Source organism: Peromyscus eremicus, chromosome 8b (genome assembly GCF_949786415.1).
Source record: "Peromyscus eremicus chromosome 8b, PerEre_H2_v1, whole genome shotgun sequence".
Classification (NCBI taxonomy): Eukaryota; Metazoa; Chordata; class Mammalia; order Rodentia; family Cricetidae; genus Peromyscus; species Peromyscus eremicus.
In genome coordinates, this window is record NC_081424.1 from 44401204 (window position 1) to 44410071 (window position 8868).

The window sequence follows — 8868 nt, forward strand, 5'->3', positions numbered from 1 at the left end:
GAGAGGTGGGGGGCGTTGTTAAATTCTTCCTAAATGAAATTCCTTTATGTTCTTTATGATAACATGAAGAAGCAGTAACTGTCAGCAATGCTTAAATAGCAACAATGACAAAAGATTTTCAGATTAAATAAAAGACATAATATAAACACATGGATAGATAAAGATTAAAAATACCATCACATCAAAATATATAATACGCAAACACTGAATTACTTAAGCTAGTCGATCCATCAGAATACTTGTATTTGTCATCAACAACTGTAAAAGCAGACAATTTAGTATGAAAAAGAAAAGTGGCAACAGATTTGAATAGTCATTTTTATTGAAAAAGGATGTCCAGTTGGCCAATATTCATAGGAAAACATGTTTAATTTTAATATTCATCATGCAAATATAAATTAAAAGCAGCAAAGCACCCACTACACATGTAACAAAATGAAATACAAATACTTGATTATGTCAATTACATGGATAATATGGAGGAATTAGAACTCTCATAAATATGTAAATGATCAAAGAAAATAACAGAAGGAGGCCAGAGGGTATACTCACCCTACCTACTTGGCTTCTCAGAGATTATAGTTAATACTAGCACACTAGTCTAGAGTGTATCTTCTTAAGGATTCTACATTATTCTGAAAAATGTGAACATTTGCATACACTGTATCTGTACATATATAAATACAAAATGTTTTAATATATTCAAATACATATATTCAAATATATGTTTGGATGGATATATCTTCAAGTATGCATGTATCTTAAGATAAATATTTAGTGCCCTTTGGTTCTTGGATATGTGGATACGTTCCTTCTCCCATGAGTCTCTTCTCATCATAAACACCAGAGCAAAAATTTCTCACTGTGGCTAAATAATTTATTGGCACTTCATGAGAACACATAGGCTTACTTTACAGTGTGTGCTTGAACAAGAACTTTTTCTGTCTAGAAATACAGTGCTTTAGATGTCTTTCTCAAAAGCATACTCACCTCCTCTTACATAGGAAATGCTTGCAGCGCACACAGGATGTTATGTGGGCATGAAAAAAATAGAATTTAATACATTGTTTTCTAATTTTAGGTTTTGAAACTTGTTTATCTTTTTGGTTTTATTGAAAATAATGTACTGAAAATAATTTTTTATACTGTATACTCTAATCACACCCCCAATTCCTCCTTTCCACCCACCCAACTCCACTCCACTCCCTTTCTCTCCCTCTTTACGGGGGAAAAAACTAGGCAAACAAAACCAATCTCTGTTCATCTATAAAATGAGGTGACCAAGGAGTCTACTTTGAGTGGTAATTATGAGAATTAAAGGAGATAATTCATGAAGGCTTTGGCGTGTTACTCTCCTGACGTTCTCATCTCTGTCAGCAGGGTAGTGAGAAGGTAAAGAAGATGCCTACAGTCTCTTAAGTCATAAACTTCAAGAACATAGAATCTAGAGATAATGTAAAAAGTCTTCAAAGCCCCACAATACCAAAGCCATGATAAATGCTGTGCTGCCATCTCCAATCTACATGTGTGTGCTGGCTAGTTTTATGTCAACCTGATGTGAGCAAGAATTATCTGAGAAAAGAGAAGCACAATTGAGAAAGTGCCTCCAGAAGACTGACAGGCAAATCTGAGGGGTACTGTGTTGATTAATGATGGATGTGGGAGGACCCACCTCATAAGAGGTGGTGTCCTCCTGGGCAGGTGGTCTGTGTGTATAAAAAAGCAGGTTGAGTAAGGCATGGGGAGCAAGGTAGAGAGCAGCCCTCCTTCATTGTCTGTGCTTCCGTTCCTGCTTCCAGATTTCTGCCTTAAGTTGTTGTGCTGAAGTCCCTGGATGATGCACTGGAAAAGAAAGTGTAAGCAAAATACACCCTTTCCTCCCAAAGCTACTATTGGTTATTGTGTTTGTCCACTACAATAGAAGCCCAAAAGAAAAGAGAGAGAGAGAGAGAGAGAGAGAGAGAGAGAGAGAGAGAGAGAGAGAGAGAGAGACAGACAGAGAGAGAGAGAGAGAGAGAGAGAGAGAGACAGAGACAGAGACAGAGACAGAAAGAAAGAAAGAAAGAAAGAAAGAAAGAAAGAAAGAAAGAAAGAAAGAAAGAAAGACGCTTGTTAGCTTATAGGTCAAGGAATTTCTCTACTGTTAAAGTGAAAAGAAGTTACCAGTAGATAAACCCAAACTCAGAAATATCATCATTTTTCTCCTTTTTTCCCCTATTCTTTTGAATTCCCTACATGGTCTTACCACATCAGGATGGTCTTCACATTTACAACAAAATGGTAATTCCTTCCAAGAACATTCTTTAAGATTCTTTTAGATTTTAAAGATATCTTGTCTGCCATGTAAGTACTCCTAGGCTTGTCTAAGTCTTCTAATAGTCACTGAAGTATTTCCGTCACTTTGTCAGCATTTATGTCAATACCATATGAGAAGGACTTTGGCAGATACAGGGAGTGGGAGAGGAAGAGAAATGAGCAAACCCCCAAAAAGTAAGAGTTACAAATTCATCATCTCTAGAGACAGCTAATGCCACATCCCAAATGTCCCTTCATCTGTATCCTATGAGTCTGAGGATCCTCTAACTTTGAGAATTTTTAGAAATTCCTGATCAGTTATGAAGGTTGCTATCATTGAAAAGTCTGCTTTGTTGCTGAAAAAGTGAATTCAAATATAACCCCAAGTTTCCAATATCCAGCATTAAAAGTGAAACAACTGCTTTGTTTCAGTATCTGAATGATAGCTAGACCATTTTCTTCCAAGGCTGGTAACAACACCAAATATAACTGTGACTAAGTCTAACACTGACATGGCCCCTTTGGACATTCATTTGAACTCATAGAAATGGAAAAGTGAGTCCACACCATGATGTTAGGGGCTCACTTGCATGTACAAGGTTTTGTAGCCCATGAGGATGATCTGGTGATTTAAGCTATTCAACATGAAGCAGCATGATGATTAGTGAAAGAATAATTCAGCCAATGGAATTTGTCACCTGGCTCATCAGAAACCATCTATTCACAAGATAAGGTGGTGAAAATCTTAGCATGCGAAATGGTTATCATACCACTCTCATCTTAAATTCTTTCCATTGTTAGGATATGCACAGAAAAAAAAAGGAAAGAGAAAGGTTCCTTGGACAGAGCAGATGGTTTGATGTGCACGCTCAGTGATTTGTGGACATGCAGTTTAAAATGACAGTCTTTATTGTTCCCCAAACATAGCTTCTTGTGACAGAAGCAAAGCAAAGAGGCTTCTAACTATGCAGATGTGCTAATACAGTCATAAATAGATACTACACTTCTATTAAAAAACCTCAAGGTCATTCCTTCCCATGTGTCATAAAGACACCATTTTTACTGATAGATGGATAATATAATTTGAAAAGAGCTGTGAGACAGCCATCACAAATCTCCTAAATAGAGTTATAAGAGAGGGGAGTATAAAGGGATATCAATCTTGGCCTTTCTGTCTTTGTGATGATATGCAGGCACATGTCTGTGGAGGTTAGTCTGCACGAGTGTGGAGGTAGGAGCTTGAGCTCAGGTGTCTTCCTATCCATTTTATTTTTGAGACAAGGTCTCTCACTGAACCTTAAACTCTCGAATTCTGCTAGACTGGTTGGCCAGTGAGCCCCAGGTCTCCACCGAGTTCCATCTCCTCAATTCAGGGGTTCCAAGTATGCATCACCATCCTTGGCGTTTTTGGCATGAGTTCTGGGAATTGAACTCAGAAATTCATCTCAGATGGAAAGTGTTCTACCAACTGAGCTGTCTTTCAAGCCCAGAGGCAATGAACCATCTCCCAAGCCCAGGGACATTCATAAAGTCTTGCCAACATGGCTGCCTAAACATGAGCTGAACAAGCACAATAATAGGTGTGCTGAAGAGGGACAGGGAAATCTCACAAGGCCTCAACCGTATACAAAGAACTGCAGGTAGCTAAGGAATACTGAGTGAGAAGTATATTCTTCCCTAGGGAAGAGCTCACCAGTTATTCATTCATTACCAACTAGCCAGCCCTGAAAATACACAATAAAATAATACTATACAGATTGATCGGGTTATCTTTATGAGTATGTATGTATATCACATACATGTATACATGTAACAACAATTAATTTTTAAAAAAAAGAGGTCATGAACTTGAAAGAGGGCAGGAGGTGGAGGGTGTATGGTATATGGGAATGTTTGGACATGAAGGGAGGGTGGATAATAATATAATTATATTATTATCACAAAATAAGAGAAATAATTTTTAAAAATACTTTGGTTCTCATTAGAATTAGCCAATCCCAGAACATTCACTTCACTTACGCATTACAACAACAAAAAGAGATTTTAAAACTTTAAGATACAGACATACAGCACAAATTTACCTTTTGCAGAATACCTGTCTGGATGTATATATAGAGAATGGGAGGGTGGGGGAGATTCTGAAAACCTTTAATGACAAGCCCAAGAATAAAATTTAAGTGAGGACTTTTATTTTTTAATGGACCAAACGTCACACACCTGAACGGCTCCTTGGACACTCATTCTCAGCCTCCTTTCCGTCAATGATGTTCCCAGACTTTGTGCCTCATTTTCGACGCATTGTTGTGCATCCGTGTCCCCTAGAACTCAGCTGCCACCGGTGTGTGACAAGTTATGGAACCCTTAGCTCCAGGCACTGCTTCTGAGGCAGGAAAGCATACAAAATAGCTTGGTAACCTAGACCCTTCATCTGCATGTACTATACACATGCACTCTTCTTCAGACAATACATTTAGCAACCCTTTGGCAACCTAGGACTTCCATCTGCATTGAGCTGCATATGCAATCCAAACAATGGGACAAGTTTCCTACCCCTTGACAATCATCAAACATAGACAAATCCCATCCAACTGTATACAGGTTAAGCATGGAGGGGGCTGAGATTTCTGACCTGAACTAGTTTAAGGCAAACTATGTCCTCTGTGTAAACTTCTGGGGAGAACACTTGTGATGGTTCTTCTTGGTTGTCAACTTGGCTATATCCAAGATAACTAAAAATTCAAGCTGCTGGGCCCACCTGTGAGAGGATTTTAAGGTAACTGGATAATCTGAGGTAGGAAGACCCATCTTAAATCCAGACCAATTGAGGTCAGAAGACCCACCCTAAATCTAGGCCACACCGTCTCCTGGCAGTCTATGTAAATGTCAGAGAAGAAAGAAGCTTCCATTCCTTCACTGGCATTAGAGCCTACTTCTTTGGGATTCTGATCTATACTGAAGACCAGCTGAGACAATCAGCCTTGTGGATTGAACAACCACTGAATTCTCAGACTTTCTGTCTAGAGACAGCCATTGTTGGACTAGCTGGACTAGACCACAGCCGGTAAGCCACTCTAATAAATTCCAAATAGAAATATGTATTTCTATTTATGTTATGTACATTCTATTTGTGTTATGTACACTGAACAAAGGTTTAAGCAATCTAAATCTGTCAGTCAAAATAAAGAGACTCTCAGACGATGCCCTTAGCAACCAAAACTCTTCCTCATTTGAATTCCATTAAAGGAAGACCCAAACAATAATCAGGGCCCTTGAGGACCCTGTCTCTTGTGACTCACTGTCACTCTTGACAGCATGTTCCTTTCTGATCTGTACTACTGCTTTGAATAAAGTATTTTGCTACTTTGCAATCCGTGTGTGCTTTTATGCACTGCTGAACGAGATGCCAAGAACCTGGAGACATCCGGCTCAGAGCCCAGTCACCAGTAACACTTCCTCCTAAATTCAAAGCCAGTAAACATGATTGCATATACGATTTCCTTCTTTGTCTGGAGATTTAAAAGTTTAGTTGTGTCATATTCAAAGTTTATCTGCCATCGTCGTTATCAGCTTCCTAGTGGCACAGATGGGAAGCTGGAGCCACCTTTTGTCCGAGTGTCCTGCTACTCACAAACACTGACTCTGCGGACTCAACTTCCTGGCTAGTTCCAGGACATTTCTACTTCTGTGCTCTCTCATTCTTTACATCGTTTTATGCAAATTCGATCACATGACCTTTGACATACCTAGCCTGAGGAGCCTCTGGGGATTCACATTTCTCTTGGGAAAATACCCAGTGACCTGATTCTGAGGCCCCCATAATCTAAACTTTGCTCCAGACTCATAAAATTTCAAAGATTTTCTTTTTCTTGTTTATATGTATGCATGGTGTGTGTGTGTGTGTGTGTGTGTGTGTGTGTGTGTGTATGTGTGTATACACTCATGTGTAAGTGTGCAAGTTGGGGCACACATGTTACAAGGTCAGAGGACAACCTCAGGTGTCAGTCCCCATCTGCTACATTGTTTGAGACAGGGTCACTAGCCACGCACCATTGCACACCATCCACCATTGCACACCATCCACCATTGCACACCATCCACCATTGCACACCATTCATTCACCATTGCACACCATCCACCATTGCACACTATTCACCATTGCACACCATTCATTCACCATTACACACCATTCACCATTGCACACCATCCACCATTGCACACCATCCACCATTGCACACCATCCACCATTGCACACCATTCATTCACCATTGCACACCATCCACCATTGCACACTATTCACCATTGCACACCATTCATTCACCATTACACACCATTCACCATTGCACACCATCCACCATTGCACACCATCCACCATTGCACACCATCCAACATTGCACACCATTCACCATTGCACACCATTGATTCACCATTGCACACCATCCACCATTGCACACCATTCACCATTGCACACCATTCACCATAGCACATGCCAGAGTAGCTGGCCCATGAGCTTGTGGGCATCTCTTGTCTCCGCCTCTCCCCTCGTCACTGGCTTGCTGGGGTAACAGGTATGTGTTACCACATCTGGCTTTCCACACATTCTGAGTATCCAAACTTCAGTTCTCAGGGTTCCACAGAGAGCACTTTATCCACTGAGCCATCCCCCCCAGGCCTTCTTTTATAAAATATGAAGTTTCCATGTAAACTGCAGCCCCCAGCCAGCTGTATCATTAGACAAGTACATGCATGGTGTCATCTGGGTGCTCTTCCCATTGTCAGCAACACTCACTCCGTCCTTTCTTCTAACTCTCACAAAGGCTTCAGGTCTTCAAAACCGAGAGTTGCTCAGTCCGTGCAAAGTTTCACTTAATGTTAGACAACCACCTCTAGAAACTTTGTGCACAGCATAGCAAGTAGCATTGAGCGAAGTGCTATACACTTCACACTTTGCCAATAGGGTAGACCTTATGTCAAGTGTTCTTAACACAAAAATAAAAAACAAAGAAGTACGAGGAAAATTTGGGAGCTGTTGGGTATGCCCACAACCTTGATTGTGACAATTACAATTATTTGCATATATTACAGTTGTTTGCATATGCCCAAACTTAATAAATTATACATGTTGAATATGTACATTTTTCATTTAACAATTATATATCAATAAGGTTCCTTAATTTTTTAATTGAAAAGGCTAACGTTGTATTTTAGAGGAAGATTTCCTGATCCATCTGGAATGCATTTAATATCATACTGTGTTCTCCCATAATATCTGCTTCCTACATCGCACCACTTACACCATGGCTTCTTTTCCTAGTAGACAGGAACATCATGGAACTAAAGGGTCATGGCTGTCTAATTCACTTTTGTACTCTTTGTGTTGAACACAGCATCTGGCACATGTCAGGGATGTCATGAACACCATGTTAACTTGATGACTAATGTACCTTTGGCTAGACTTGTCATATAAAAGTGTGATAATATTTGTAATCTAAGAAATAAAGCTTACCTGAAGATCAGAGGACAGAGCCAGCCACAGAGTTAAACATAGAGGTCAGGCAGTGGTTGCACACACCTTTAATCCTAGCACTCGGGAGGCAGAGATCCAAATGGAACTCTGTGAGTTCAAGGCCATGCTGGGATACACGAGATTGATCCAGTCTAGGAGAGAAACAGAGCCAGGCAGTGCTGGCACACACCTTTAACCCCAGTATTTGGGAAGCGCACACGCCATTAATCTCAGCACTAAGAAGGTTGAGATAGGAAGTGAAATGGCTGGGCAGAGAAAGGCATATAAGGCATGAGGAGACAGGAACTAGAGAGCCTTTCACCTGAGAACTCAGAGACATTCAGTCAGCAGATTCATGGAGTTGGCGAGATGAGAAGTAGCTGTGGCTTGTTCTTTTGTCTCTCTGATCTTTCAGCATTTACCCCAATATCTGGCTCCAGTTTTTATTATAAGATCATTTAGGATTTGTGCAATGAACAGCTTCCCAGATAGCTTTGGAATCAGATCAACAGAGGCTGGAGAGATGACTTGGCAGTTCAGGGCACCTGCTGCTCTTGCAGAGAATCTGGTTTTGTTCCTAGCATTCACCCGGTGTCATACAACCATCCAAACCTCCAGTTCCAGGGAATTTAGAGCCCTCTTCTGAATTCACCGGGCACCAGTCAATCAGACAACACACACATATATACAGGAAGGCAAACACTCCTACACATAAAGTAAAAGTAACAATAAATCTTTTAAGAAAAACAAATTTGTATTAACAACTCAAAACATGAGAGTAATATGTCTGCCTAATGTTGTATTTGAAATTTTATGAGTAATTTGTCTGAAATTCAAGCTTCATTGGGCAATCTACTTTGTAATTGCTAATTATGAATGTGTTGTTAATTTTACTTGAACATTATCAAAGACTTTGCAAGTCCTTTCATTTCACACTGAAAGGCACCTCCTAAAGATGTCACAGGTAGGAGTGCCCGTTGATGACATGGACCATCCCTTCCTCATCCACTTACTGACCCAGGAGAACCTTCCTCTGAAGCGAGATCCTAATTAGTATTAACAATAAAAAC